Source organism: Schistocerca nitens, unplaced genomic scaffold, assembly GCF_023898315.1.
Source record: "Schistocerca nitens isolate TAMUIC-IGC-003100 unplaced genomic scaffold, iqSchNite1.1 HiC_scaffold_228, whole genome shotgun sequence".
Lineage (NCBI taxonomy): Eukaryota > Metazoa > Arthropoda > Insecta > Orthoptera > Acrididae > Schistocerca > Schistocerca nitens.
In genome coordinates, this window is record NW_026045769.1 from 103,501 (window position 1) to 128,015 (window position 24,515).

The 24,515-nt window shown below is 52.2% G+C and overlaps 42 non-coding genes across 42 annotated transcripts; 9 read left to right on the plus strand and 33 right to left on the minus strand.

The window, feature by feature from the left end:
• Positions 1-350: 350 nt before the first annotated feature.
• Trnag-gcc (transfer RNA glycine (anticodon GCC)) lies at positions 351-421 on the minus strand. The gene has a single exon. It is a non-coding gene; the product is annotated as a tRNA-Gly (tRNA).
• A 347-nt stretch (positions 422-768) lies between these two features.
• On the plus strand, positions 769-840 carry Trnag-ucc (transfer RNA glycine (anticodon UCC)). The gene has a single exon. It is a non-coding gene; the product is annotated as a tRNA-Gly (tRNA).
• Positions 841-1,427: 587 nt separating this feature from the next.
• On the minus strand, positions 1,428-1,501 carry Trnai-aau (transfer RNA isoleucine (anticodon AAU)). The gene has a single exon. It is a non-coding gene; the product is annotated as a tRNA-Ile (tRNA).
• Positions 1,502-1,699: 198 nt separating this feature from the next.
• Trnae-uuc (transfer RNA glutamic acid (anticodon UUC)) lies at positions 1,700-1,771 on the minus strand. Its single transcript has one exon. It is a non-coding gene; the product is annotated as a tRNA-Glu (tRNA).
• Positions 1,772-2,076: 305 nt separating this feature from the next.
• On the minus strand, positions 2,077-2,149 carry Trnam-cau (transfer RNA methionine (anticodon CAU)). The gene has a single exon. It is a non-coding gene; the product is annotated as a tRNA-Met (tRNA).
• Positions 2,150-2,531: 382 nt separating this feature from the next.
• Trnag-gcc (transfer RNA glycine (anticodon GCC)) lies at positions 2,532-2,602 on the minus strand. Its single transcript has one exon. It is a non-coding gene; the product is annotated as a tRNA-Gly (tRNA).
• Positions 2,603-2,949: 347 nt separating this feature from the next.
• Trnag-ucc (transfer RNA glycine (anticodon UCC)) lies at positions 2,950-3,021 on the plus strand. Its single transcript has one exon. It is a non-coding gene; the product is annotated as a tRNA-Gly (tRNA).
• A 587-nt stretch (positions 3,022-3,608) lies between these two features.
• Positions 3,609-3,682, minus strand: Trnai-aau (transfer RNA isoleucine (anticodon AAU)). Its single transcript has one exon. It is a non-coding gene; the product is annotated as a tRNA-Ile (tRNA).
• Positions 3,683-3,880: 198 nt separating this feature from the next.
• Trnae-uuc (transfer RNA glutamic acid (anticodon UUC)) lies at positions 3,881-3,952 on the minus strand. Its single transcript has one exon. It is a non-coding gene; the product is annotated as a tRNA-Glu (tRNA).
• A 305-nt stretch (positions 3,953-4,257) lies between these two features.
• On the minus strand, positions 4,258-4,330 carry Trnam-cau (transfer RNA methionine (anticodon CAU)). Its single transcript has one exon. It is a non-coding gene; the product is annotated as a tRNA-Met (tRNA).
• Positions 4,331-4,712: 382 nt separating this feature from the next.
• On the minus strand, positions 4,713-4,783 carry Trnag-gcc (transfer RNA glycine (anticodon GCC)). Its single transcript has one exon. It is a non-coding gene; the product is annotated as a tRNA-Gly (tRNA).
• Positions 4,784-5,130: 347 nt separating this feature from the next.
• Positions 5,131-5,202, plus strand: Trnag-ucc (transfer RNA glycine (anticodon UCC)). Its single transcript has one exon. It is a non-coding gene; the product is annotated as a tRNA-Gly (tRNA).
• A 597-nt stretch (positions 5,203-5,799) lies between these two features.
• Positions 5,800-5,873, minus strand: Trnai-aau (transfer RNA isoleucine (anticodon AAU)). Its single transcript has one exon. It is a non-coding gene; the product is annotated as a tRNA-Ile (tRNA).
• Positions 5,874-11,864: 5,991 nt separating this feature from the next.
• Trnam-cau (transfer RNA methionine (anticodon CAU)) lies at positions 11,865-11,937 on the minus strand. Its single transcript has one exon. It is a non-coding gene; the product is annotated as a tRNA-Met (tRNA).
• Positions 11,938-12,319: 382 nt separating this feature from the next.
• Positions 12,320-12,390, minus strand: Trnag-gcc (transfer RNA glycine (anticodon GCC)). Its single transcript has one exon. It is a non-coding gene; the product is annotated as a tRNA-Gly (tRNA).
• A 347-nt stretch (positions 12,391-12,737) lies between these two features.
• Trnag-ucc (transfer RNA glycine (anticodon UCC)) lies at positions 12,738-12,809 on the plus strand. Its single transcript has one exon. It is a non-coding gene; the product is annotated as a tRNA-Gly (tRNA).
• A 597-nt stretch (positions 12,810-13,406) lies between these two features.
• Positions 13,407-13,480, minus strand: Trnai-aau (transfer RNA isoleucine (anticodon AAU)). Its single transcript has one exon. It is a non-coding gene; the product is annotated as a tRNA-Ile (tRNA).
• A 198-nt stretch (positions 13,481-13,678) lies between these two features.
• Positions 13,679-13,750, minus strand: Trnae-uuc (transfer RNA glutamic acid (anticodon UUC)). Its single transcript has one exon. It is a non-coding gene; the product is annotated as a tRNA-Glu (tRNA).
• Positions 13,751-14,055: 305 nt separating this feature from the next.
• Positions 14,056-14,128, minus strand: Trnam-cau (transfer RNA methionine (anticodon CAU)). Its single transcript has one exon. It is a non-coding gene; the product is annotated as a tRNA-Met (tRNA).
• A 382-nt stretch (positions 14,129-14,510) lies between these two features.
• Positions 14,511-14,581, minus strand: Trnag-gcc (transfer RNA glycine (anticodon GCC)). The gene has a single exon. It is a non-coding gene; the product is annotated as a tRNA-Gly (tRNA).
• Positions 14,582-14,928: 347 nt separating this feature from the next.
• Trnag-ucc (transfer RNA glycine (anticodon UCC)) lies at positions 14,929-15,000 on the plus strand. The gene has a single exon. It is a non-coding gene; the product is annotated as a tRNA-Gly (tRNA).
• A 597-nt stretch (positions 15,001-15,597) lies between these two features.
• Trnai-aau (transfer RNA isoleucine (anticodon AAU)) lies at positions 15,598-15,671 on the minus strand. The gene has a single exon. It is a non-coding gene; the product is annotated as a tRNA-Ile (tRNA).
• A 198-nt stretch (positions 15,672-15,869) lies between these two features.
• Trnae-uuc (transfer RNA glutamic acid (anticodon UUC)) lies at positions 15,870-15,941 on the minus strand. The gene has a single exon. It is a non-coding gene; the product is annotated as a tRNA-Glu (tRNA).
• Positions 15,942-16,246: 305 nt separating this feature from the next.
• Positions 16,247-16,319, minus strand: Trnam-cau (transfer RNA methionine (anticodon CAU)). The gene has a single exon. It is a non-coding gene; the product is annotated as a tRNA-Met (tRNA).
• A 382-nt stretch (positions 16,320-16,701) lies between these two features.
• On the minus strand, positions 16,702-16,772 carry Trnag-gcc (transfer RNA glycine (anticodon GCC)). The gene has a single exon. It is a non-coding gene; the product is annotated as a tRNA-Gly (tRNA).
• A 347-nt stretch (positions 16,773-17,119) lies between these two features.
• Trnag-ucc (transfer RNA glycine (anticodon UCC)) lies at positions 17,120-17,191 on the plus strand. The gene has a single exon. It is a non-coding gene; the product is annotated as a tRNA-Gly (tRNA).
• A 597-nt stretch (positions 17,192-17,788) lies between these two features.
• On the minus strand, positions 17,789-17,862 carry Trnai-aau (transfer RNA isoleucine (anticodon AAU)). The gene has a single exon. It is a non-coding gene; the product is annotated as a tRNA-Ile (tRNA).
• A 198-nt stretch (positions 17,863-18,060) lies between these two features.
• Trnae-uuc (transfer RNA glutamic acid (anticodon UUC)) lies at positions 18,061-18,132 on the minus strand. The gene has a single exon. It is a non-coding gene; the product is annotated as a tRNA-Glu (tRNA).
• Positions 18,133-18,437: 305 nt separating this feature from the next.
• On the minus strand, positions 18,438-18,510 carry Trnam-cau (transfer RNA methionine (anticodon CAU)). Its single transcript has one exon. It is a non-coding gene; the product is annotated as a tRNA-Met (tRNA).
• A 382-nt stretch (positions 18,511-18,892) lies between these two features.
• Trnag-gcc (transfer RNA glycine (anticodon GCC)) lies at positions 18,893-18,963 on the minus strand. Its single transcript has one exon. It is a non-coding gene; the product is annotated as a tRNA-Gly (tRNA).
• Positions 18,964-19,310: 347 nt separating this feature from the next.
• Trnag-ucc (transfer RNA glycine (anticodon UCC)) lies at positions 19,311-19,382 on the plus strand. The gene has a single exon. It is a non-coding gene; the product is annotated as a tRNA-Gly (tRNA).
• A 597-nt stretch (positions 19,383-19,979) lies between these two features.
• Positions 19,980-20,053, minus strand: Trnai-aau (transfer RNA isoleucine (anticodon AAU)). The gene has a single exon. It is a non-coding gene; the product is annotated as a tRNA-Ile (tRNA).
• A 198-nt stretch (positions 20,054-20,251) lies between these two features.
• Trnae-uuc (transfer RNA glutamic acid (anticodon UUC)) lies at positions 20,252-20,323 on the minus strand. Its single transcript has one exon. It is a non-coding gene; the product is annotated as a tRNA-Glu (tRNA).
• Positions 20,324-20,628: 305 nt separating this feature from the next.
• Positions 20,629-20,701, minus strand: Trnam-cau (transfer RNA methionine (anticodon CAU)). Its single transcript has one exon. It is a non-coding gene; the product is annotated as a tRNA-Met (tRNA).
• Positions 20,702-21,083: 382 nt separating this feature from the next.
• On the minus strand, positions 21,084-21,154 carry Trnag-gcc (transfer RNA glycine (anticodon GCC)). The gene has a single exon. It is a non-coding gene; the product is annotated as a tRNA-Gly (tRNA).
• A 347-nt stretch (positions 21,155-21,501) lies between these two features.
• On the plus strand, positions 21,502-21,573 carry Trnag-ucc (transfer RNA glycine (anticodon UCC)). Its single transcript has one exon. It is a non-coding gene; the product is annotated as a tRNA-Gly (tRNA).
• A 597-nt stretch (positions 21,574-22,170) lies between these two features.
• Trnai-aau (transfer RNA isoleucine (anticodon AAU)) lies at positions 22,171-22,244 on the minus strand. The gene has a single exon. It is a non-coding gene; the product is annotated as a tRNA-Ile (tRNA).
• A 198-nt stretch (positions 22,245-22,442) lies between these two features.
• On the minus strand, positions 22,443-22,514 carry Trnae-uuc (transfer RNA glutamic acid (anticodon UUC)). Its single transcript has one exon. It is a non-coding gene; the product is annotated as a tRNA-Glu (tRNA).
• A 305-nt stretch (positions 22,515-22,819) lies between these two features.
• Trnam-cau (transfer RNA methionine (anticodon CAU)) lies at positions 22,820-22,892 on the minus strand. Its single transcript has one exon. It is a non-coding gene; the product is annotated as a tRNA-Met (tRNA).
• A 382-nt stretch (positions 22,893-23,274) lies between these two features.
• Trnag-gcc (transfer RNA glycine (anticodon GCC)) lies at positions 23,275-23,345 on the minus strand. Its single transcript has one exon. It is a non-coding gene; the product is annotated as a tRNA-Gly (tRNA).
• A 347-nt stretch (positions 23,346-23,692) lies between these two features.
• Trnag-ucc (transfer RNA glycine (anticodon UCC)) lies at positions 23,693-23,764 on the plus strand. The gene has a single exon. It is a non-coding gene; the product is annotated as a tRNA-Gly (tRNA).
• Positions 23,765-24,361: 597 nt separating this feature from the next.
• Positions 24,362-24,435, minus strand: Trnai-aau (transfer RNA isoleucine (anticodon AAU)). The gene has a single exon. It is a non-coding gene; the product is annotated as a tRNA-Ile (tRNA).
• Positions 24,436-24,515: the final 80 nt, after the last annotated feature.

The window sequence follows — 24,515 nt, forward strand, 5'->3', positions numbered from 1 at the left end:
AAGTACCATACCCAATGTTAGACGTAAAGACACTGTACTTCCTGGATAACGTGTTCTGTTGCTAGACGTGCATTGCCGGCCCAGTTGATTGCGGTGTTGCTGCAGCTTTTGCAAACGATAGGCAGCACTCCTTGTCGTTAACGTTCAGTGCGTCGGAGGCACCTGGACATAGCAAATTGTGAGGCCAGGCCGACGCTAGTCTGTAGAACATGATGCGAGCGTCCTAGTGGGGACCCGCGAGTGCTGCGTTCTCGGTTCTTCTCAAGGGAATCCAGCTATACATTCTTGTGGATCGTGCATCTCAAGAGCACAAGCAGCACGGCAGCATTATCGCGGGAACAGCAAAACGATGCATCGGCCGGGAATCGAACCCGGGCCGCCCGCGTGGCAGGCGAGCATTCTACCACTGAACCACCGATGCTCGGGCCAGTTGTAACTTCACGCTGCTTGCCGAGCAGATGTCTCAAGGGAAAGTGGGACTGCCGTCAAGCGCCGTAGCATTCTGTCGAGAAGATGCTGCAGACGCTGAATCCTGCACTGCACTGCTAAAAAATGCCGCCAGAACGCGGTCCTCTGCGTACTCTTGCATCGCCGGCGCCGGCACCGACTCTTGCCAAAGGATGCGAAATGTGCGCGGATACGCCGTCCGAATGCGGCTGGATGTTCTCCCCTAGCCTACCTCGAAATGCGCCTGCCAGGTACGATCACCTTCGGCCGCTGCCGACAGGCGGGAAGCCGACACAGCGCGGCGTCGGGGCGCTTCCTTGTGCGGTGGTGGTGTAATGGTCAGCATAGTTGCCTTCCAAGCAGTTGATCCGGGTTCGATTCCCGGCCACCGCAACAGGCTTTTTAATTTCGCGTATGAGTACTTTCGCCACGCGCCCTTAAATTAATGTTTTTTTCCCCCTTCTTACTCGCTGCAGACCAGCCTATAGTGTGTCTCGACTTGTCTCGACTGACGCGAGAGCTGACGCTCTCAAATCGGCCTATATCAAAACGACAAGCACGAGAAACGACTGAGAGAGGTAAGGAGAGGCGAGGCGATGGGCACACAGCACTCCCCCATCCTTTCACGGTGGCGTGTCCATGACCGAATCGGGTTGTAGCTCCGAAAACAAAGGAGAAAGAAAAAATAGGAAGTAAAACTGCCAACAGTACCCTGTGTCCCCATGCGCTCACCCGCCCAAGTACTGACAAGGGCCAAAGTTGTTACAAATCGGCAATCGGACATTTTCTTTCATCTTGTCTTTATCGGTTGAGAACCAGTGTATTCAACATATTATGGCCATTGCCGAGTGAATGCTGTAGCGCTTCCCGACAAGTCGGGTTCGGATCCTCCGTCAACTTCCACGCAGGGTGATGATCTTTTGGTCATCACACTCGCCTGCTGAAATCGGCGCTGCCTTTTCGTAGTAGTAAAAGACTAGTGGCCCGTGGGGGGATCGAACCCACGACCTTCGCGTTATTAGCACGACGCTCTAACCAACTGAGCTAACGGGCCTCGGCAGATGCAGTTGCTCAGCCCTGCGCTGGAAACGTATGGCATGAAGCCGTACACCATTTCTATGGTCGTCGGACGTCTGCTTCCCTCGTCTATATTCTGCTGACGGTCACGAAACAGTAGCTATATTGCGAGCAGGACGGGAAACGGCAGCTCGGTCAGCTCAAACTTGTCACGGTTCGTGTGGAAAAAATTCCGTTCCGGTACCGGGAATCGAACCCGGGCCTCCTGGGTGAAAGCCAGGTATCCTAGCCACTAGACCACACCGGATGTGGGGGTGTCTCCGCCGGTTCGGACGGTCGCTTGTCGCATTTCGTGTCGTGTCCCGCGTCGGCGCCCTTCTCTCTTTGCGAGCGTCTTTGCGCATACTGACTGGCAAGGCGCGCACCTCAAACGTCTCAGAGCAATGCTTTTGGCTTCATGCTGTGCTGGGAGAAGAGGGAAAGGGAAGCTGTAAGTAGCAGTAACAGGAAGTAAACATTTTCCCGCTGAAGCGTTGAAACCGTTGTGGATAACAAACAAGAAATAAGTTAGTGCCCTAGCAACAGCATCACCATCAGTCACAGAAAATTAAATGCCCCGGGTGAGGATCGAACTCACGACCTTAAGATTATGAGACTTACGCGCTGCCTACTGCGCTACCGAGGCACGGGTGGAACCGCTTTTCCTGGAAACTGGGTAAGTACCATACCCAATGTTAGACGTAAAGACACTGTACTTCCTGGATAACGTGTTCTGTTGCTAGACGTGCATTGCCGGCCCAGTTGATTGCGGTGTTGCTGCAGCTTTTGCAAACGATAGGCAGCACTCCTTGTCGTTAACGTTCAGTGCGTCGGAGGCACCTGGACATAGCAAATTGTGAGGCCAGGCCGACGCTAGTCTGTAGAACATGATGCGAGCGTCCTAGTGGGGACCCGCGAGTGCTGCGTTCTCGGTTCTTCTCAAGGGAATCCAGCTATACATTCTTGTGGATCGTGCATCTCAAGAGCACAAGCAGCACGGCAGCATTATCGCGGGAACAGCAAAACGATGCATCGGCCGGGAATCGAACCCGGGCCGCCCGCGTGGCAGGCGAGCATTCTACCACTGAACCACCGATGCTCGGGCCAGTTGTAACTTCACGCTGCTTGCCGAGCAGATGTCTCAAGGGAAAGTGGGACTGCCGTCAAGCGCCGTAGCATTCTGTCGAGAAGATGCTGCAGACGCTGAATCCTGCACTGCACTGCTAAAAAATGCCGCCAGAACGCGGTCCTCTGCGTACTCTTGCATCGCCGGCGCCGGCACCGACTCTTGCCAAAGGATGCGAAATGTGCGCGGATACGCCGTCCGAATGCGGCTGGATGTTCTCCCCTAGCCTACCTCGAAATGCGCCTGCCAGGTACGATCACCTTCGGCCGCTGCCGACAGGCGGGAAGCCGACACAGCGCGGCGTCGGGGCGCTTCCTTGTGCGGTGGTGGTGTAATGGTCAGCATAGTTGCCTTCCAAGCAGTTGATCCGGGTTCGATTCCCGGCCACCGCAACAGGCTTTTTAATTTCGCGTATGAGTACTTTCGCCACGCGCCCTTAAATTAATGTTTTTTTCCCCCTTCTTACTCGCTGCAGACCAGCCTATAGTGTGTCTCGACTTGTCTCGACTGACGCGAGAGCTGACGCTCTCAAATCGGCCTATATCAAAACGACAAGCACGAGAAACGACTGAGAGAGGTAAGGAGAGGCGAGGCGATGGGCACACAGCACTCCCCCATCCTTTCACGGTGGCGTGTCCATGACCGAATCGGGTTGTAGCTCCGAAAACAAAGGAGAAAGAAAAAATAGGAAGTAAAACTGCCAACAGTACCCTGTGTCCCCATGCGCTCACCCGCCCAAGTACTGACAAGGGCCAAAGTTGTTACAAATCGGCAATCGGACATTTTCTTTCATCTTGTCTTTATCGGTTGAGAACCAGTGTATTCAACATATTATGGCCATTGCCGAGTGAATGCTGTAGCGCTTCCCGACAAGTCGGGTTCGGATCCTCCGTCAACTTCCACGCAGGGTGATGATCTTTTGGTCATCACACTCGCCTGCTGAAATCGGCGCTGCCTTTTCGTAGTAGTAAAAGACTAGTGGCCCGTGGGGGGATCGAACCCACGACCTTCGCGTTATTAGCACGACGCTCTAACCAACTGAGCTAACGGGCCTCGGCAGATGCAGTTGCTCAGCCCTGCGCTGGAAACGTATGGCATGAAGCCGTACACCATTTCTATGGTCGTCGGACGTCTGCTTCCCTCGTCTATATTCTGCTGACGGTCACGAAACAGTAGCTATATTGCGAGCAGGACGGGAAACGGCAGCTCGGTCAGCTCAAACTTGTCACGGTTCGTGTGGAAAAAATTCCGTTCCGGTACCGGGAATCGAACCCGGGCCTCCTGGGTGAAAGCCAGGTATCCTAGCCACTAGACCACACCGGATGTGGGGGTGTCTCCGCCGGTTCGGACGGTCGCTTGTCGCATTTCGTGTCGTGTCCCGCGTCGGCGCCCTTCTCTCTTTGCGAGCGTCTTTGCGCATACTGACTGGCAAGGCGCGCACCTCAAACGTCTCAGAGCAATGCTTTTGGCTTCATGCTGTGCTGGGAGAAGAGGGAAAGGGAAGCTGTAAGTAGCAGTAACAGGAAGTAAACATTTTCCCGCTGAAGCGTTGAAACCGTTGTGGATAACAAACAAGAAATAAGTTAGTGCCCTAGCAACAGCATCACCATCAGTCACAGAAAATTAAATGCCCCGGGTGAGGATCGAACTCACGACCTTAAGATTATGAGACTTACGCGCTGCCTACTGCGCTACCGAGGCACGGGTGGAACCGCTTTTCCTGGAAACTGGGTAAGTACCATACCCAATGTTAGACGTAAAGACACTGTACTTCCTGGATAACGTGTTCTGTTGCTAGACGTGCATTGCCGGCCCAGTTGATTGCGGTGTTGCTGCAGCTTTTGCAAACGATAGGCAGCACTCCTTGTCGTTAACGTTCAGTGCGTCGGAGGCACCTGGACATAGCAAATTGTGAGGCCAGGCCGACGCTAGTCTGTAGAACATGATGCGAGCGTCCTAGTGGGGACCCGCGAGTGCTGCGTTCTCGGTTCTTCTCAAGGGAATCCAGCTATACATTCTTGTGGATCGTGCATCTCAAGAGCACAAGCAGCACGGCAGCATTATCGCGGGAACAGCAAAACGATGCATCGGCCGGGAATCGAACCCGGGCCGCCCGCGTGGCAGGCGAGCATTCTACCACTGAACCACCGATGCTCGGGCCAGTTGTAACTTCACGCTGCTTGCCGAGCAGATGTCTCAAGGGAAAGTGGGACTGCCGTCAAGCGCCGTAGCATTCTGTCGAGAAGATGCTGCAGACGCTGAATCCTGCACTGCACTGCTAAAAAATGCCGCCAGAACGCGGTCCTCTGCGTACTCTTGCATCGCCGGCGCCGGCACCGACTCTTGCCAAAGGATGCGAAATGTGCGCGGATACGCCGTCCGAATGCGGCTGGATGTTCTCCCCTAGCCTACCTCGAAATGCGCCTGCCAGGTACGATCACCTTCGGCCGCTGCCGACAGGCGGGAAGCCGACACAGCGCGGCGTCGGGGCGCTTCCTTGTGCGGTGGTGGTGTAATGGTCAGCATAGTTGCCTTCCAAGCAGTTGATCCGGGTTCGATTCCCGGCCACCGCAACAGGCTTTTTAATTTCGCGTATGAGTACTTTCGCCACGCGCCCTTAAATTAATGTTTTTTTCCCCCTTCTTACTCGCTGCAGACCAGCCTATAGTGTGTCTCGACTTGTCTCGACTTTGCTCAGCTGACGCGAGAGCTGACGCTCTCAAATCGGCCTATATCAAAACGACAAGCACGAGAAACGACTGAGAGAGGTAAGGAGAGGCGAGGCGATGGGCACACAGCACTCCCCCATCCTTTCACGGTGGCGTGTCCATGACCGAATCGGGTTGTAGCTCCGAAAACAAAGGAGAAAGAAAAAATAGGAAGTAAAACTGCCAACAGTACCCTGTGTCCCCATGCGCTCACCCGCCCAAGTACTGACAAGGGCCAAAGTTGTTACAAATCGGCAATCGGACATTTTCTTTCATCTTGTCTTTATCGGTTGAGAACCAGTGTATTCAACATATTATGGCCATTGCCGAGTGAATGCTGTAGCGCTTCCCGACAAGTCGGGTTCGGATCCTCCGTCAACTTCCACGCAGGGTGATGATCTTTTGGTCATCACACTCGCCTGCTGAAATCGGCGCTGCCTTTTCGTAGTAGTAAAAGACTAGTGGCCCGTGGGGGGATCGAACCCACGACCTTCGCGTTATTAGCACGACGCTCTAACCAACTGAGCTAACGGGCCTCGGCAGATGCAGTTGCTCAGCCCTGCGCTGGAAACGTATGGCATGAAGCCGTACACCATTTCTATGGTCGTCGGACGTCTGCTTCCCTCGTCTATATTCTGCTGACGGTCACGAAACAGTAGCTATATTGCGAGCAGGACGGGAAACGGCAGCTCGGTCAGCTCAAACTTGTCACGGTTCGTGTGGAAAAAATTCCGTTCCGGTACCGGGAATCGAACCCGGGCCTCCTGGGTGAAAGCCAGGTATCCTAGCCAGTTTTTTTTTTTTTTTTTTTTTTTTTTTTTTTTTTTTTTTTTTTTTAGGGCCTCCCTTCTCCCCTTACAGCCCTCCTTGCGCTCTCCATGAATGCCTTCCTTGGCGAGCTTCTTCAGCTATAGCAAAAGAAATCAAATTCTCCAGATTCACTGGCGTCGTACAACAATACACGAAATATATTCTATTTCTTCCGGATTACAAGGAGTTCATTGCTTCGTCTTCTTTTTAGTAGAAGTGTAACGAAAAATAGAAATCGTTCTCAAAACAAAGAAAAAAAAAATGTCTCCCCTCAAAAACAAAAAATGAGGTATAAGAAAGAAAAGAAAACCGCAGGTTCTTCAAGCGCCTTAGGCGAAATGATAACGAAAAGAGTCTGCAGTGTTTACTTGTACTTGAGAACTTCACCGTGGAAATGTTGACAGGAATCACCCAATTCCCTGTTTCTCAAACAGTATGGTTAACATATTCCCAAAATCCCTCTTAATGTTCGGGAACTGGTTTCTTCGCCAATATGCCGTTTCCATATAAGCAGTAAAGGCATGAATATCGTCGTCTCCGTGTTTAGTTATGACGTAATTGACAAAATGTCCCAGCATCCACATAACAGTATTGTTTTTCGTTTTGGGGTAATACCGTGTATCAGGCCACAGGAGGATATCAGTTGTATAAAGACTTTCAGTGCTACGTGTGAGCAGCGCCAATCGTTTCCGCACCCAATGCCAGTTGAACTGATGCCCGCAGCAAGTAAACCTGTGCCTCAGAGTGTCTACTAATCCACATTTGAGGCAGTTGGCAGTAGCACTTAAGCCAATGCGGTGGAGTTTTTCGTTGGTTGGAATAAGATTGTGGACTACTGTATACCAGGCGGAAAGCACATCGGAGGAATGAATTTTGAGAGTAATATTGGTCCACACTGCCGTCCAGACGATTCTTGGGTAGTGCATTTCAATTGTATTTGGAGCTTCGTACTTCTGCCACTGAGCAATGATGAACACTGTCGTGAGACAAGGACTTGTGAAAACTATGTCACCTAAGTAACTCATTTCGAGGTAATAAACACCGACATGTTGCAATTGAAAGTTGAGTTTCCCGATGTCAATTGGCGGTGTCATACATTGAGGGCGAACAATGCGAAACAGCTTCGATGTGATAGTATGGGGCATCGTGTTAAGTAACACAGTTGTTCGTTTTATATAGAGTGCTGTCGCCTTTCGACGGATATCAGCGAGTTGCAGGCCCCCAGCTTGCACTGACTTAGACAGTGTGGTATAGGTTAACTTAAAAATATGACCGAGCCACACAAACCTGCTGGACAAACGCATGATCTTATGGGCTTGCATTTTGGGAAGGGGGAACACCTGAGCGACATAATAAGCTTTACAGAGTATATATGTATTCAAAATCCTGATCTTCTGGAGGATATTTGTCGATCGCCAGGTGTTTTCCACTATAGCTCCCTGTATTCGATTGGCAGTAAGTTTCCAGTTTTTAGCTGCCATACGTAAGGGACACCTATCGATGATGATTCCCAGAGCAACATGTTGTTCGACGATCTGTGCCCATGGTATAGCAAGAGAGTCGAAGCCCCGTAAGCTGAGAACCTTACATTTACCCTCACTGAGTTTCGCTCCAGAAGCAGTGCTGTAAGTATCAATCTCAGCCCGCAATTGGGCCACTTCAGACTCATGACGTAGGATAACAGCAACATCATCGGCGTAAGCCCTCACAGTAAGATTACTCCCTAAGACAGAAAGGCCAGTTAAGGTGATACACAATCTCTTCAGAAATGGCTCGAGCGACAAAACAAAGAGCGACATCGACAACGGACTGCCTTGCGGGACACCTCGTCGTATACTAACAGCTTGTGTCAGCTGACCGTTAACGGTGATCCTAGCAGTAATGCCTGTTATCATATTCCGAATGACTGCCACAGCTCGTTCTTCGAGTCCAATTCGTTGCAGGATGCGTTCTAAATAGTGATGACTAACGCGGTCGAAAGCTTTGCAAAAGTCAAGAAAAAGGAAAGCACATTTGATGTTGGTGACGGCCGCTACTGAAATAACGTCTCTGTACTCCGCAACCGGAGTCATAATGGATCTCCCTGGAAGGCAAGACTGATGGGAGTGAATAACTTTCCCAAGGATGGGGGTCATTCTGCTATTAATCGCTCGGGCAATCGTTTTATAATCAAAGTTCAATAATGTGATTGGACGGAGATTATCAACTCGCTTGTGACCAGTTCTCTTCGGGACTAAAACAATTCTACCCACTTTGAACTCGGCAGGAAGAGGACCACCACGCATGACTTCGTTAACAATTTCAGTAAAAGTACCACCAAGGACATTCCAGAATTTAATATAAAATTCCTTGGGCAAACCATCAGGACCAGGCGATTTAAAGGAAGGCGACTTGGAGATCAAGGCTAAAACTTCCTCGGGAGTGAAATCCGATAAAAAGTCGACATTTTCAGCAGGAGTAATCGCCCTATCAAAAACATTGACCACGGCACTGACAGCAGGGTCGTTGACAATCCCACTGGAATACAGTCGTTGGAAATGGTGGTGAATTTCACTAACAATGGCCGCTTGAGTAGAGAGTAATTCCCCATTATCTCTTTCCAAAACATCAATGAAAGCTCGGCGGCGGCGTGATAAATGCTTGAATAAATGGTACATAGATGTCATTTCGTCCGCTAAAACAGATTTAGGTTTGGATTTAACCTTCAGACCTTCCAACTGTTGACGCTTCAAGCTGACAAGTTTAGCCTTGACACGTTGAATTGATGGAAAGTTAGTGGTGGTCGCAGTGGATGAATCATACAGTTGTCGCAGCACAGTGTAGTAAAACTCAAAGGTTTGCTTGCAGGCGCGTGCTTTCTGAGCACTGTAATAAATGAGACTTTTTCGAAGCTTTGGTTTCGCAACAGTGGTCCACCATATCGCCTTAGTCGGATAAAAAGTGATGGAACGCAAACAAGTTACCCACACATGCCTGATAACGTCAAATATTTCAGCGTCCGCCAGATGCGATACGTTTAACATCCACGGGGAACGAAATAATTTGGTAGGCTGTCGATTTAAGCGAACTGTTGCCGCAACAGCGCAATGGTCGGTAAAACTAGCCGGGATTACGTCAACCGCTAGGAGTCTGTCACTGATACAGTCCGATAGATAAATTCTATCCAGACGGCTGCATGAAGTACCGGTGAAAAAAGTAAATTTAACTAAAGTAGGATACTTCAGTTCCCAAGCATCTTTCAGCTTAATATTCTTAACGAGCTCGTGCAGTTCTTTACAGTAGTTAAAATTAGGAGACTGATCGTTTTTACGTAGAACACAGTTGAAGTCACCTCCTATTATCAGGTTTGGAGGACTTCTCCGCAACAGATACGTAACCTCCTCCTTATAAAAACGTGACCGTTCGAATTTGTTGCTGGTGCCTGACGGGGCATATAAGTTAACAAGGGTTACATCAAATATTTTACAGCTCACTCCTCGACCGGAATCTAAAAACTCGATCTCCTCAACTGGAATACCTTCCCGTAATAAAAGTGCGGTACCTGTACTTTCCTCAGGAGCAACGTTTGATATGGTTTTAAAACCAGAGATGAAGAGATTCAAAACAGTAACTTCCTGCAACAACACAATATCTGCGTCAGATTCGTAGAGAAACTGCTGTAGTGCCGCAATTTTGAGATCAGATCGAATCTTATTTATGTTCAGGGAGACGAATTTGTACGCTTGCGCCATTATGACAGTGAGGGACGTAAAGGGTCACTAAACAACACTGGTTGCATTACAATGTCAGAGAAACGTCGGAATGGATTGCATTGTCGGGAGAATCACGAACGGTCACTTGGGTGTCGTTGGGTTTGTTTTTCTTCCGTACTGCGTTGACGTTTGGTTGAACTTTGGTCCTACTACGTGCTCTGCTAGGGAACACATCGGCAGACGGAGGTGTGGGAGGGTCCTGAGTTACTTCGCAATCCATAACGTGATGGGACGCCTCAGCCATCGGATCTACAGAAAGAACTGGCTCAGAAGGTGGCCGGCACTCAATTTCCACCTTAGGACAAGTTTGTCTGTTGTCACTAGCACGAACTTCGTGTTTGTTTGGAGACGGACGTTGACTTCCTTCCGTTTGTACACAAGTACTGCCTTCCTCGTTATGCATTTCGGAAACACTCGCTTGTTGTGATTCGGCCTGTGGTGACGTCGCGAATTCAGGCGGCGTGCTCGGCTGTTGTGGTGCCAAAGCTGCCTGTACGTCACTCGGAATGACGTCAATAGCCGCAGCGTCGACAGCTGCGTGTGACGGTTCAGAAAAACTTGAGTCATTTACCGTAACCGGCATCTCTTTTGGGACGCCGTGTTCTAATTCCTGGAGATCCTCGTCCGGACTATCATCATCACACGTTCGACGCCGTTTGTGGCTCAGCTGCTGCACGTCAGATTTGGAATCAGGCGTATCTGTAACCGGTTGTGAAGGAAAGGGTGGAAATTCGGCAACAGGCAAACCAGGCCCCGGGGGCAATATTTCACTATCACTAGGGCGTTCGATATCCGTGATGGGTGCCTCCCTAACAAGATCGGCCAATGTCAATTTTTTACGCTGTTCCAAAGTACTTTTGAGAACAAAGACACGTTTAGGGCAGTTCGTACGCAAGTGGCCAGTTTCATTACAAATAAAGCATGTGCCTGGTTGCCCACTGTACGTGACATGCACTTTATACCCACAAACAAGAAGATGGGAGGGGATATCTTGCTTGACGTGCATTTCGACTGACCGGACTCCACTAAAACACTGTAACCGATGTTGATTAGACCAACGTTCGTTACGGATTTGCTTGACCTCCCCATACTTCGTCAAAATCTCACGTAAGTAACAGTTTTCAACTTCCGGCGGCAGGTTGTACACACGGACATTTTTGTATTCTACATCAGCACTGGATATGAGAACAGTACTCACCGAGGCGTCACGATGACGGAACTCAGCTCTTCCACCATGTTTTAACAGAATCCTCTCCAGTAACACAGGGTTTAACAACTTGACGAAGAAACAGTAGAGATCGGTGTCGTAATACGCAGTATGAACCTGGTCAGACGTAATACCAATGACATCCACTATGAAATCGTGAACTTCCATGGAACTCGGTTGAACATGACGCGTAGACTTGTCAAATTCGAAACACAGAGTACATTTCCTTGGGAACAACCTGGAAGACATATCCACGTATTAAGCGGACGAGACCGCTAACACAAAACGAAACAAAACACTAAAAGCTAAATGAATTGATGGAAGCACAAGACAGCAAATCTAGCAAACAACGAAACTATTCACGGCTTGCACACGCTATGGCGGAGCGAAGGCACAACACGTGCGACCTGCACGGCGTCGCAAGCGGAACTGCTGCCAGTAGACCACACCGGATGTGGGGGTGTCTCCGCCGGTTCGGACGGTCGCTTGTCGCATTTCGTGTCGTGTCCCGCGTCGGCGCCCTTCTCTCTTTGCGAGCGTCTTTGCGCATACTGACTGGCAAGGCGCGCACCTCAAACGTCTCAGAGCAATGCTTTTGGCTTCATGCTGTGCTGGGAGAAGAGGGAAAGGGAAGCTGTAAGTAGCAGTAACAGGAAGTAAACATTTTCCCGCTGAAGCGTTGAAACCGTTGTGGATAACAAACAAGAAATAAGTTAGTGCCCTAGCAACAGCATCACCATCAGTCACAGAAAATTAAATGCCCCGGGTGAGGATCGAACTCACGACCTTAAGATTATGAGACTTACGCGCTGCCTACTGCGCTACCGAGGCACGGGTGGAACCGCTTTTCCTGGAAACTGGGTAAGTACCATACCCAATGTTAGACGTAAAGACACTGTACTTCCTGGATAACGTGTTCTGTTGCTAGACGTGCATTGCCGGCCCAGTTGATTGCGGTGTTGCTGCAGCTTTTGCAAACGATAGGCAGCACTCCTTGTCGTTAACGTTCAGTGCGTCGGAGGCACCTGGACATAGCAAATTGTGAGGCCAGGCCGACGCTAGTCTGTAGAACATGATGCGAGCGTCCTAGTGGGGACCCGCGAGTGCTGCGTTCTCGGTTCTTCTCAAGGGAATCCAGCTATACATTCTTGTGGATCGTGCATCTCAAGAGCACAAGCAGCACGGCAGCATTATCGCGGGAACAGCAAAACGATGCATCGGCCGGGAATCGAACCCGGGCCGCCCGCGTGGCAGGCGAGCATTCTACCACTGAACCACCGATGCTCGGGCCAGTAGTAACTTCACGCTGCTTGCCGAGCAGATGTCTCAAGGGAAAGTGGGACTGCCGTCAAGCGCCGTAGCATTCTGTCGAGAAGATGCTGCAGACGCTGAATCCTGCACTGCACTGCTAAAAAATGCCGCCAGAACGCGGTCCTCTGCGTACTCTTGCATCGCCGGCGCCGGCACCGACTCTTGCCAAAGGATGCGAAATGTGCGCGGATACGCCGTCCGAATGCGGCTGGATGTTCTCCCCTAGCCTACCTCGAAATGCGCCTGCCAGGTACGATCACCTTCGGCCGCTGCCGACAGGCGGGAAGCCGACACAGCGCGGCGTCGGGGCGCTTCCTTGTGCGGTGGTGGTGTAATGGTCAGCATAGTTGCCTTCCAAGCAGTTGATCCGGGTTCGATTCCCGGCCACCGCAACAGGCTTTTTAATTTCGCGTATGAGTACTTTCGCCACGCGCCCTTAAATTAATGTTTTTTTCCCCCTTCTTACTCGCTGCAGACCAGCCTATAGTGTGTCTCGACTTGTCTCGACTTTGCTCAGCTGACGCGAGAGCTGACGCTCTCAAATCGGCCTATATCAAAACGACAAGCACGAGAAACGACTGAGAGAGGTAAGGAGAGGCGAGGCGATGGGCACACAGCACTCCCCCATCCTTTCACGGTGGCGTGTCCATGACCGAATCGGGTTGTAGCTCCGAAAACAAAGGAGAAAGAAAAAATAGGAAGTAAAACTGCCAACAGTACCCTGTGTCCCCATGCGCTCACCCGCCCAAGTACTGACAAGGGCCAAAGTTGTTACAAATCGGCAATCGGACATTTTCTTTCATCTTGTCTTTATCGGTTGAGAACCAGTGTATTCAACATATTATGGCCATTGCCGAGTGAATGCTGTAGCGCTTCCCGACAAGTCGGGTTCGGATCCTCCGTCAACTTCCACGCAGGGTGATGATCTTTTGGTCATCACACTCGCCTGCTGAAATCGGCGCTGCCTTTTCGTAGTAGTAAAAGACTAGTGGCCCGTGGGGGGATCGAACCCACGACCTTCGCGTTATTAGCACGACGCTCTAACCAACTGAGCTAACGGGCCTCGGCAGATGCAGTTGCTCAGCCCTGCGCTGGAAACGTATGGCATGAAGCCGTACACCATTTCTATGGTCGTCGGACGTCTGCTTCCCTCGTCTATATTCTGCTGACGGTCACGAAACAGTAGCTATATTGCGAGCAGGACGGGAAACGGCAGCTCGGTCAGCTCAAACTTGTCACGGTTCGTGTGGAAAAAATTCCGTTCCGGTACCGGGAATCGAACCCGGGCCTCCTGGGTGAAAGCCAGGTATCCTAGCCAGTAGACCACACCGGATGTGGGGGTGTCTCCGCCGGTTCGGACGGTCGCTTGTCGCATTTCGTGTCGTGTCCCGCGTCGGCGCCCTTCTCTCTTTGCGAGCGTCTTTGCGCATACTGACTGGCAAGGCGCGCACCTCAAACGTCTCAGAGCAATGCTTTTGGCTTCATGCTGTGCTGGGAGAAGAGGGAAAGGGAAGCTGTAAGTAGCAGTAACAGGAAGTAAACATTTTCCCGCTGAAGCGTTGAAACCGTTGTGGATAACAAACAAGAAATAAGTTAGTGCCCTAGCAACAGCATCACCATCAGTCACAGAAAATTAAATGCCCCGGGTGAGGATCGAACTCACGACCTTAAGATTATGAGACTTACGCGCTGCCTACTGCGCTACCGAGGCACGGGTGGAACCGCTTTTCCTGGAAACTGGGTAAGTACCATACCCAATGTTAGACGTAAAGACACTGTACTTCCTGGATAACGTGTTCTGTTGCTAGACGTGCATTGCCGGCCCAGTTGATTGCGGTGTTGCTGCAGCTTTTGCAAACGATAGGCAGCACTCCTTGTCGTTAACGTTCAGTGCGTCGGAGGCACCTGGACATAGCAAATTGTGAGGCCAGGCCGACGCTAGTCTGTAGAACATGATGCGAGCGTCCTAGTGGGGACCCGCGAGTGCTGCGTTCTCGGTTCTTCTCAAGGGAATCCAGCTATACATTCTTGTGGATCGTGCATCTCAAGAGCACAAGCAGCACGGCAGCATTATCGCGGGAACAGCAAAACGATGCATCGGCCGGGAATCGAACCCGGGCCGCCCGCGTGGCAGGCGAGCATTCTACCACTGAACCACCGATGCTCGGGCCAGTAGTAACTTCACGCTGCTTGCCGAGCAGATGTCTCAAGGGAAAGTGGGACTGCCGTCAAGCGCCGTAGCATTCTGTCGAGAAGATGCTGCAGACGCTGAATCCTGCACTGCACTGCTAAAAAATGCCGCCAGAACGCGGTCCTCTGCGTACTCTTGCATCGCCGGCGCCGGCACCGACTCTTGCCAAAGGATGCGAAATGTGCGCGGATACGCCGTCCGAATGCGGCTGGATGTTCTCCCCTAGCCTACCTCGAAATGCGCCTGCCAGGTACGATCACCTTCGGCCGCTGCCGACAGGCGGGAAGCCGACACAGCGCGGCGTCGGGGCGCTTCCTTGTGCGGTGGTGGTGTAATGGTCAGCATAGTTGCCTTCCAAGCAGTTGATCCGGGTTCGATTCCCGGCCACCGCAACAGGCTTTTTAATTTCGCGTATGAGTACTTTCGCCACGCGCCCTTAAATTAATGTTTTTTTCCCCCTTCTTACTCGCTGCAGACCAGCCTATAGTGTGTCTCGACTTGTCTCGACTTTGCTCAGCTGACGCGAGAGCTGACGCTCTCAAATCGGCCTATATCAAAACGACAAGCACGAGAAACGACTGAGAGAGGTAAGGAGAGGCGAGGCGATGGGCACACAGCACTCCCCCATCCTTTCACGGTGGCGTGTCCATGACCGAATCGGGTTGTAGCTCCGAAAACAAAGGAGAAAGAAAAAATAGGAAGTAAAACTGCCAACAGTACCCTGTGTCCCCATGCGCTCACCCGCCCAAGTACTGACAAGGGCCAAAGTTGTTACAAATCGGCAATCGGACATTTTCTTTCATCTTGTCTTTATCGGTTGAGAACCAGTGTATTCAACATATTATGGCCATTGCCGAGTGAATGCTGTAGCGCTTCCCGACAAGTCGGGTTCGGATCCTCCGTCAACTTCCACGCAGGGTGATGATCTTTTGGTCATCACACTCGCCTGCTGAAATCGGCGCTGCCTTTTCGTAGTAGTAAAAGACTAGTGGCCCGTGGGGGGATCGAACCCACGACCTTCGCGTTATTAGCACGACGCTCTAACCAACTGAGCTAACGGGCCTCGGCAGATGCAGTTGCTCAGCCCTGCGCTGGAAACGTATGGCATGAAGCCGTACACCATTTCTATGGTCGTCGGACGTCTGCTTCCCTCGTCTATATTCTGCTGACGGTCACGAAACAGTAGCTATATTGCGAGCAGGACGGGAAACGGCAGCTCGGTCAGCTCAAACTTGTCACGGTTCGTGTGGAAAAAATTCCGTTCCGGTACCGGGAATCGAACCCGGGCCTCCTGGGTGAAAGCCAGGTATCCTAGCCAGTAGACCACACCGGATGTGGGGGTGTCTCCGCCGGTTCGGACGGTCGCTTGTCGCATTTCGTGTCGTGTCCCGCGTCGGCGCCCTTCTCTCTTTGCGAGCGTCTTTGCGCATACTGACTGGCAAGGCGCGCACCTCAAACGTCTCAGAGCAATGCTTTTGGCTTCATGCTGTGCTGGGAGAAGAGGGAAAGGGAAGCTGTAAGTAGCAGTAACAGGAAGTAAACATTTTCCCGCTGAAGCGTTGAAACCGTTGTGGATAACAAACAAGAAATAAGTTAGTGCCCTAGCAACAGCATCACCATCAGTCACAGAAAATTAAATGCCCCGGGTGAGGATCGAACTCACGACCTTAAGATTATGAGACTTACGCGCTGCCTACTGCGCTACCGAGGCACGGGTGGAACCGCTTTTCCTGGAAACTGGGTAAGTACCATACCCAATGTTAGACGTAAAGACACTGTACTTCCTGGATAACGTGTTCTGTTGCTAGACGTGCATTGCCGGCCCAGTTGATTGCGGTGTTGCTGCAGCTTTTGCAAACGATAGGCAGCACTCCTTGTCGTTAACGTTCAGTGCGTCGGAGGCACCTGGACATAGCAAATTGTGAGGCCAGGCCGACGCTAGTCTGTAGAACATGATGCGAGCGTCCTAGTGGGGACCCGCGAGTGCTGCGTTCTCGGTTCTTCTCAAGGGAATCCAGCTATACATTCTTGTGGATCGTGCATCTCAAGAGCACAAGCAGCACGGCAGCATTATCGCGGGAACAGCAAAACGATGCATCGGCCGGGAATCGAACCCGGGCCGCCCGCGTGGCAGGCGAGCATTCTACCACTGAACCACCGATGCTCGGGCCAGTAGTAACTTCACGCTGCTTGCCGAGCAGATGTCTCAAGGGAAAGTGGGACTGCCGTCAAGCGCCGTAGCATTCTGTCGAGAAGATGCTGCAGACGCTGAATCCTGCACTGCACTGCTAAAAAATGCCGCCAGAACGCGGTCCTCTGCGTACTCTTGCATCGCCGGCGCCGGCACCGACTCTTGCCAAAGGATGCGAAATGTGCGCGGATACGCCGTCCGAATGCGGCTGGATGTTCTCCCCTAGCCTACCTCGAAATGCGCCTGCCAGGTACGATCACCTTCGGCCGCTGCCGACAGGCGGGAAGCCGACACAGCGCGGCGTCGGGGCGCTTCCTTGTGCGGTGGTGGTGTAATGGTCAGCATAGTTGCCTTCCAAGCAGTTGATCCGGGTTCGATTCCCGGCCACCGCAACAGGCTTTTTAATTTCGCGTATGAGTACTTTCGCCACGCGCCCTTAAATTAATGTTTTTTTCCCCCTTCTTACTCGCTGCAGACCAGCCTATAGTGTGTCTCGACTTGTCTCGACTTTGCTCAGCTGACGCGAGAGCTGACGCTCTCAAATCGGCCTATATCAAAACGACAAGCACGAGAAACGACTGAGAGAGGTAAGGAGAGGCGAGGCGATGGGCACACAGCACTCCCCCATCCTTTCACGGTGGCGTGTCCATGACCGAATCGGGTTGTAGCTCCGAAAACAAAGGAGAAAGAAAAAATAGGAAGTAAAACTGCCAACAGTACCCTGTGTCCCCATGCGCTCACCCGCCCAAGTACTGACAAGGGCCAAAGTTGTTACAAATCGGCAATCGGACATTTTCTTTCATCTTGTCTTTATCGGTTGAGAACCAGTGTATTCAACATATTATGGCCATTGCCGAGTGAATGCTGTAGCGCTTCCCGACAAGTCGGGTTCGGATCCTCCGTCAACTTCCACGCAGGGTGATGATCTTTTGGTCATCACACTCGCCTGCTGAAATCGGCGCTGCCTTTTCGTAGTAGTAAAAGACTAGTGGCCCGTGGGGGGATCGAACCCACGACCTTCGCGTTATTAGCACGACGCTCTAACCAACTGAGCTAACGGGCCTCGGCAGATGCAGTTGCTCAGCCCTGCGCTGGAAACGTATGGCATGAAGCCGTACACCATTTCTATGGTCGTCGGACGTCTGCTTCCCTCGTCTATATTCTGCTGACGGTCACGAAACAGTAGCTATATTGCGAGCAGGACGGGAAACGGCAGCTCGGTCAGCTCAAACTTGTCACGGTTCGTGTGGAAAAAATTCCGTTCCGGTACCGGGAATCGAACCCGGGCCTCCTGGGTGAAAGCCAGGTATCCTAGCCAGTAGACCACACCGGATGTGGGGGTGTCTCCGCCGGTTCGGACGGTCGCTTGTCGCATTTCGTGTCGTGTCCCGCGTCGGCGCCCTTCTCTCTTTGCGAGCGTCTTTGCGCATACTGACTGGCAAGGCGCGCACCTCAAACGTCTCAGAGCAATGCTTTTGGCTTCATGCTGTGCTGGGAGAAGAGGGAAAGGGAAGCTGTAAGTAGCAGTAACAGGAAGTAAACATTTTCCCGCTGAAGCGTTGAAACCGTTGTGGATAACAAACAAGAAATAAGTTAGTGCCCTAGCAACAGCATCACCATCAGTCACAGAAAATTAAATGCCCCGGGTGAGGATCGAACTCACGACCTTAAGATTATGAGACTTACGCGCTGCCTACTGCGCTACCGAGGCACGGGTGGAACCGCTTTTCCTGGAAACTGGGTAAGTACCATACCCAATGTTAGACGTAAAGACACTGTACTTCCTGGATAACGTGTTCTGTTGCTAGACGTGCATTGCCGGCCCAGTTGATTGCGGTGTTGCTGCAGCTTTTGCAAACGATAGGCAGCACTCCTTGTCGTTAACGTTCAGTGCGTCGGAGGCACCTGGACATAGCAAATTGTGAGGCCAGGCCGACGCTAGTCTGTAGAACATGATGCGAGCGTCCTAGTGGGGACCCGCGAGTGCTGCGTTCTCGGTTCTTCTCAAGGGAATCCAGCTATACATTCTTGTGGATCGTGCATCTCAAGAGCACAAGCAGCACGGCAGCATTATCGCGGGAACAGCAAAACGATGCATCGGCCGGGAATCGAACCCGGGCCGCCCGCGTGGCAGGCGAGCATTCTACCACTGAACCACCGATGCTCGGGCCAGTAGTAACTTCACGCTGCTTGCCGAGCAGATGTCTCAAGGGAAAGTGGGACTGCCGTCAAGCGCCGTAGCATTCTGTCGAGAAGATGCTGCAGACGCTGAATCCTGCACTGCACTGCTAAAAAATGCCGCCAGAACGCGGTCCTCTGCGTACTCTTGCATCGCCGGCGCCGGCACCGACTCTTGCCAAAGGATGCGAAATGTGCGCGGATACGCCGTCCGAATGCGGCTGGATGTTCTCCCCTAGCCTACCTCGAAATGCGCCTGCCAGGTACGATCACCTTCGGCCGCTGCCGACAGGCGGGAAGCCGACACAGCGCGGCGTCGGGGCGCTTCCTTGTGCGGTGGTGGTGTAATGGTCAGCATAGTTGCCTTCCAAGCAGTTGATCCGGGTTCGATTCCCGGCCACCGCAACAGGCTTTTTAATTTCGCGTATGAGTACTTTCGCCACGCGCCCTTAAATTAATGTTTTTTTCCCCCTTCTTACTCGCTGCAGACCAGCCTATAGTGTGTCTCGACTTGTCTCGACTTTGCTCAGCTGACGCGAGAGCTGACGCTCTCAAATCGGCCTATATCAAAACGACAAGCACGAGAAACGACTGAGAGAGGTAAGGAGAGGCGAGGCGATGGGCACACAGCACTCCCCCATCCTTTCACGGTGGCGTGTCCATGACCGAATCGGGTTGTAGCTCCGAAAACAAAGGAGAAAGAAAAAATAGGAAGTAAAACTGCCAACAGTACCCTGTGTCCCCATGCGCTCACCCGCCCAAGTACTGACAAGGGCCAAAGTTGTTACAAATCGGCAATCGGACATTTTCTTTCATCTTGTCTTTATCGGTTGAGAACCAGTGTATTCAACATATTATGGCCATTGCCGAGTGAATGCTGTAGCGCTTCCCGACAAGTCGGGTTCGGATCCTCCGTCAACTTCCACGCAGGGTGATGATCTTTTGGTCATCACACTCGCCTGCTGAAATCGGCGCTGCCTTTTCGTAGTAGTAAAAGACTAGTGGCCCGTGGGGGGATCGAACCCACGACCTTCGCGTTATTAGCACGACGCTCTAACCAACTGAGCTAACGGGCCTCGGCAGATGCAGTTGCTCAGCCCTGCGCTGGAAACGTATGGCATGAAGCCGTACACCATTTCTATGGTCGTCGGACGTCTGCTTCCCTCGTCTATATTCTGCTGACGGTCACGAAACAGTAGCTATATTGCGAGCAGGACGGGAAACGGCAGCTCGGTCAGCTCAAACTTGTCACGGTTCGTGTGGAAAAAATTCCGTTCCGGTACCGGGAATCGAACCCGGGCCTCCTGGGTGAAAGCCAGGTATCCTAGCCAGTAGACCACACCGGATGTGGGGGTGTCTCCGCCGGTTCGGACGGTCGCTTGTCGCATTTCGTGTCGTGTCCCGCGTCGGCGCCCTTCTCTCTTTGCGAGCGTCTTTGCGCATACTGACTGGCAAGGCGCGCACCTCAAACGTCTCAGAGCAATGCTTTTGGCTTCATGCTGTGCTGGGAGAAGAGGGAAAGGGAAGCTGTAAGTAGCAGTAACAGGAAGTAAACATTTTCCCGCTGAAGCGTTGAAACCGTTGTGGATAACAAACAAGAAATAAGTTAGTGCCCTAGCAACAGCATCACCATCAGTCACAGAAAATTAAATGCCCCGGGTGAGGATCGAACTCACGACCTTAAGATTATGAGACTTACGCGCTGCCTACTGCGCTACCGAGGCACGGGTGGAACCGCTTTTCCTGGAAACTGGGTAAGTACCATACCCAATGTTAGACGTAAAGACACTGTACTTCCTGGATAACGTGTTCTGTTGCTAGACGTGCATTGCCGGCCCAGTTGATTGCGGTGTTGCTGCAGCTTTTGCAAACGATAGGCAGCACTCCTTGTCGTTAACGTTCAGTGCGTCGGAGGCACCTGGACATAGCAAATTGTGAGGCCAGGCCGACGCTAGTCTGTAGAACATGATGCGAGCGTCCTAGTGGGGACCCGCGAGTGCTGCGTTCTCGGTTCTTCTCAAGGGAATCCAGCTATACATTCTTGTGGATCGTGCATCTCAAGAGCACAAGCAGCACGGCAGCATTATCGCGGGAACAGCAAAACGATGCATCGGCCGGGAATCGAACCCGGGCCGCCCGCGTGGCAGGCGAGCATTCTACCACTGAACCACCGATGCTCGGGCCAGTAGTAACTTCACGCTGCTTGCCGAGCAGATGTCTCAAGGGAAAGTGGGACTGCCGTCAAGCGCCGTAGCATTCTGTCGAGAAGATGCTGCAGACGCTGAATCCTGCACTGCACTGCTAAAAAATGCCGCCAGAACGCGGTCCTCTGCGTACTCTTGCATCGCCGGCGCCGGCACCGACTCTTGCCAAAGGATGCGAAATGTGCGCGGATACGCCGTCCGAATGCGGCTGGATGTTCTCCCCTAGCCTACCTCGAAATGCGCCTGCCAGGTACGATCACCTTCGGCCGCTGCCGACAGGCGGGAAGCCGACACAGCGCGGCGTCGGGGCGCTTCCTTGTGCGGTGGTGGTGTAATGGTCAGCATAGTTGCCTTCCAAGCAGTTGATCCGGGTTCGATTCCCGGCCACCGCAACAGGCTTTTTAATTTCGCGTATGAGTACTTTCGCCACGCGCCCTTAAATTAATGTTTTTTTCCCCCTTCTTACTCGCTGCAGACCAGCCTATAGTGTGTCTCGACTTGTCTCGACTTTGCTCAGCTGACGCGAGAGCTGACGCTCTCAAATCGGCCTATATCAAAACGACAAGCACGAGAAACGACTGAGAGAGGTAAGGAGAGGCGAGGCGATGGGCACACAGCACTCCCCCATCCTTTCACGGTGGCGTGTCCATGACCGAATCGGGTTGTAGCTCCGAAAACAAAGGAGAAAGAAAAAATAGGAAGTAAAACTGCCAACAGTACCCTGTGTCCCCATGCGCTCACCCGCCCAAGTACTGACAAGGGCCAAAGTTGTTACAAATCGGCAATCGGACATTTTCTTTCATCTTGTCTTTATCGGTTGAGAACCAGTGTATTCAACATATTATGGCCATTGCCGAGTGAATGCTGTAGCGCTTCCCGACAAGTCGGGTTCGGATCCTCCGTCAACTTCCACGCAGGGTGATGATCTTTTGGTCATCACACTCGCCTGCTGAAATCGGCGCTGCCTTTTCGTAGTAGTAAAAGACTAGTGGCCCGTGGGGGGATCGAACCCACGACCTTCGCGTTATTAGCACGACGCTCTAACCAACTGAGCTAACGGGCCTCGGCAGATGCAGTTGCTCAGCCCTGCGCTGGAAACGTATGGCATGAAGCCGTACACCATTTCTATGGTCGTCGGACGTCTGCTTCCCTCGTCTATATTCTGCTGACGGTCACGAAACAGTAGCTATATTGCGAGCAGGACGGGAAACGGCAGCTCGGTCAGCTCAAACTTGTCACGGTTCGTGTGGAAAAAATTCCGTTCCGGTACCGGGAATCGAACCCGGGCCTCCTGGGTGAAAGCCAGGTATCCTAGCCACTAGACCACACCGGATGTGGGGGTGTCTCCGCCGGTTCGGACGGTCGCTTGTCGCATTTCGTGTCGTGTCCCGCGTCGGCGCCCTTCTCTCTTTGCGAGCGTCTTTGCGCATACTGACTGGCAAGGCGCGCACCTCAAACGTCTCAGAGCAATGCTTTTGGCTTCATGCTGTGCTGGGAGAAGAGGGAAAGGGAAGCTGTAAGTAGCAGTAACAGGAAGTAAACATTTTCCCGCTGAAGCGTTGAAACCGTTGTGGATAACAAACAAGAAATAAGTTAGTGCCCTAGCAACAGCATCACCATCAGTCACAGAAAATTAAATGCCCCGGGTGAGGATCGAACTCACGACCTTAAGATTATGAGACTTACGCGCTGCCTACTGCGCTACCGAGGCACGGGTGGAACCGCTTTTCCTGGAAACTGGGTAAGTACCATACCCAATGTTAGACGTAAAGACACTGTACTTCCTGGATAACGTGTTCTGTTGCTAGACGTGCATTGCCGGCCCAGTTGATTGCGGTGTTGCTGCAGCTTTTGCAAACGATAGGCAGCACTCCTTGTCGTTAACGTTCAGTGCGTCGGAGGCACCTGGACATAGCAAATTGTGAGGCCAGGCCGACGCTAGTCTGTAGAACATGATGCGAGCGTCCTAGTGGGGACCCGCGAGTGCTGCGTTCTCGGTTCTTCTCAAGGGAATCCAGCTATACATTCTTGTGGATCGTGCATCTCAAGAGCACAAGCAGCACGGCAGCATTATCGCGGGAACAGCAAAACGATGCATCGGCCGGGAATCGAACCCGGGCCGCCCGCGTGGCAGGCGAGCATTCTACCACTGAACCACCGATGCTCGGGCCAGTAGTAACTTCACGCTGCTTGCCGAGCAGATGTCTCAAGGGAAAGTGGGACTGCCGTCAAGCGCCGTAGCATTCTGTCGAGAAGATGCTGCAGACGCTGAATCCTGCACTGCACTGCTAAAAAATGCCGCCAGAACGCGGTCCTCTGCGTACTCTTGCATCGCCGGCGCCGGCACCGACTCTTGCCAAAGGATGCGAAATGTGCGCGGATACGCCGTCCGAATGCGGCTGGATGTTCTCCCCTAGCCTACCTCGAAATGCGCCTGCCAGGTACGATCACCTTCGGCCGCTGCCGACAGGCGGGAAGCCGACACAGCGCGGCGTCGGGGCGCTTCCTTGTGCGGTGGTGGTGTAATGGTCAGCATAGTTGCCTTCCAAGCAGTTGATCCGGGTTCGATTACCGGCCACCGCAACAGGCTTTTTAATTTCGCGTATGAGTACTTTCGCCACGCGCCCTTAAATTAATGTTTTTTTCCCCCTTCTTACTCGCTGCAGACCAGCCTATAGTGTGTCTCGACTTGTCTCGACTTTGCTCAGCTGACGCGAGAGCTGACGCTCTCAAATCGGCCTATATCAAAACGACAAGCACGAGAAACGACTGAGAGAGGTAAGGAGAGGCGAGGCGATGGGCACACAGCACTCCCCCATCCTTTCACGGTGGCGTGTCCATGACCGAATCGGGTTGTAGCTCCGAAAACAAAGGAGAAAGAAAAAATAGGAAGTAAAACTGCCAACAGTACCCTGTGTCCCCATGCGCTCACCCGCCCAAGTACTGACAAGGGCCAAAGTTGTTACAAATCGGCAATCGGACATTTTCTTTCATCTTGTCTTTATCGGTTGAGAACCAGTGTATTCAACATATTATGGCCATTGCCGAGTGAATGCTGTAGCGCTTCCCGACAAGTCGGGTTCGGATCCTCCGTCAACTTCCACGCAGGGTGATGATCTTTTGGTCATCACACTCGCCTGCTGAAATCGGCGCTGCCTTTTCGTAGTAGTAAAAGACTAGTGGCCCGTGGGGGGATCGAACCCACGACCTTCGCGTTATTAGCACGACGCTCTAACCAACTGAGCTAACGGGCCTCGGCAGATGCAGTTGCTCAGCCCTGCGCTGGAAACGTATGGCATGAAGCCGTACACCATTTCTATGGTCGTCGGACGTC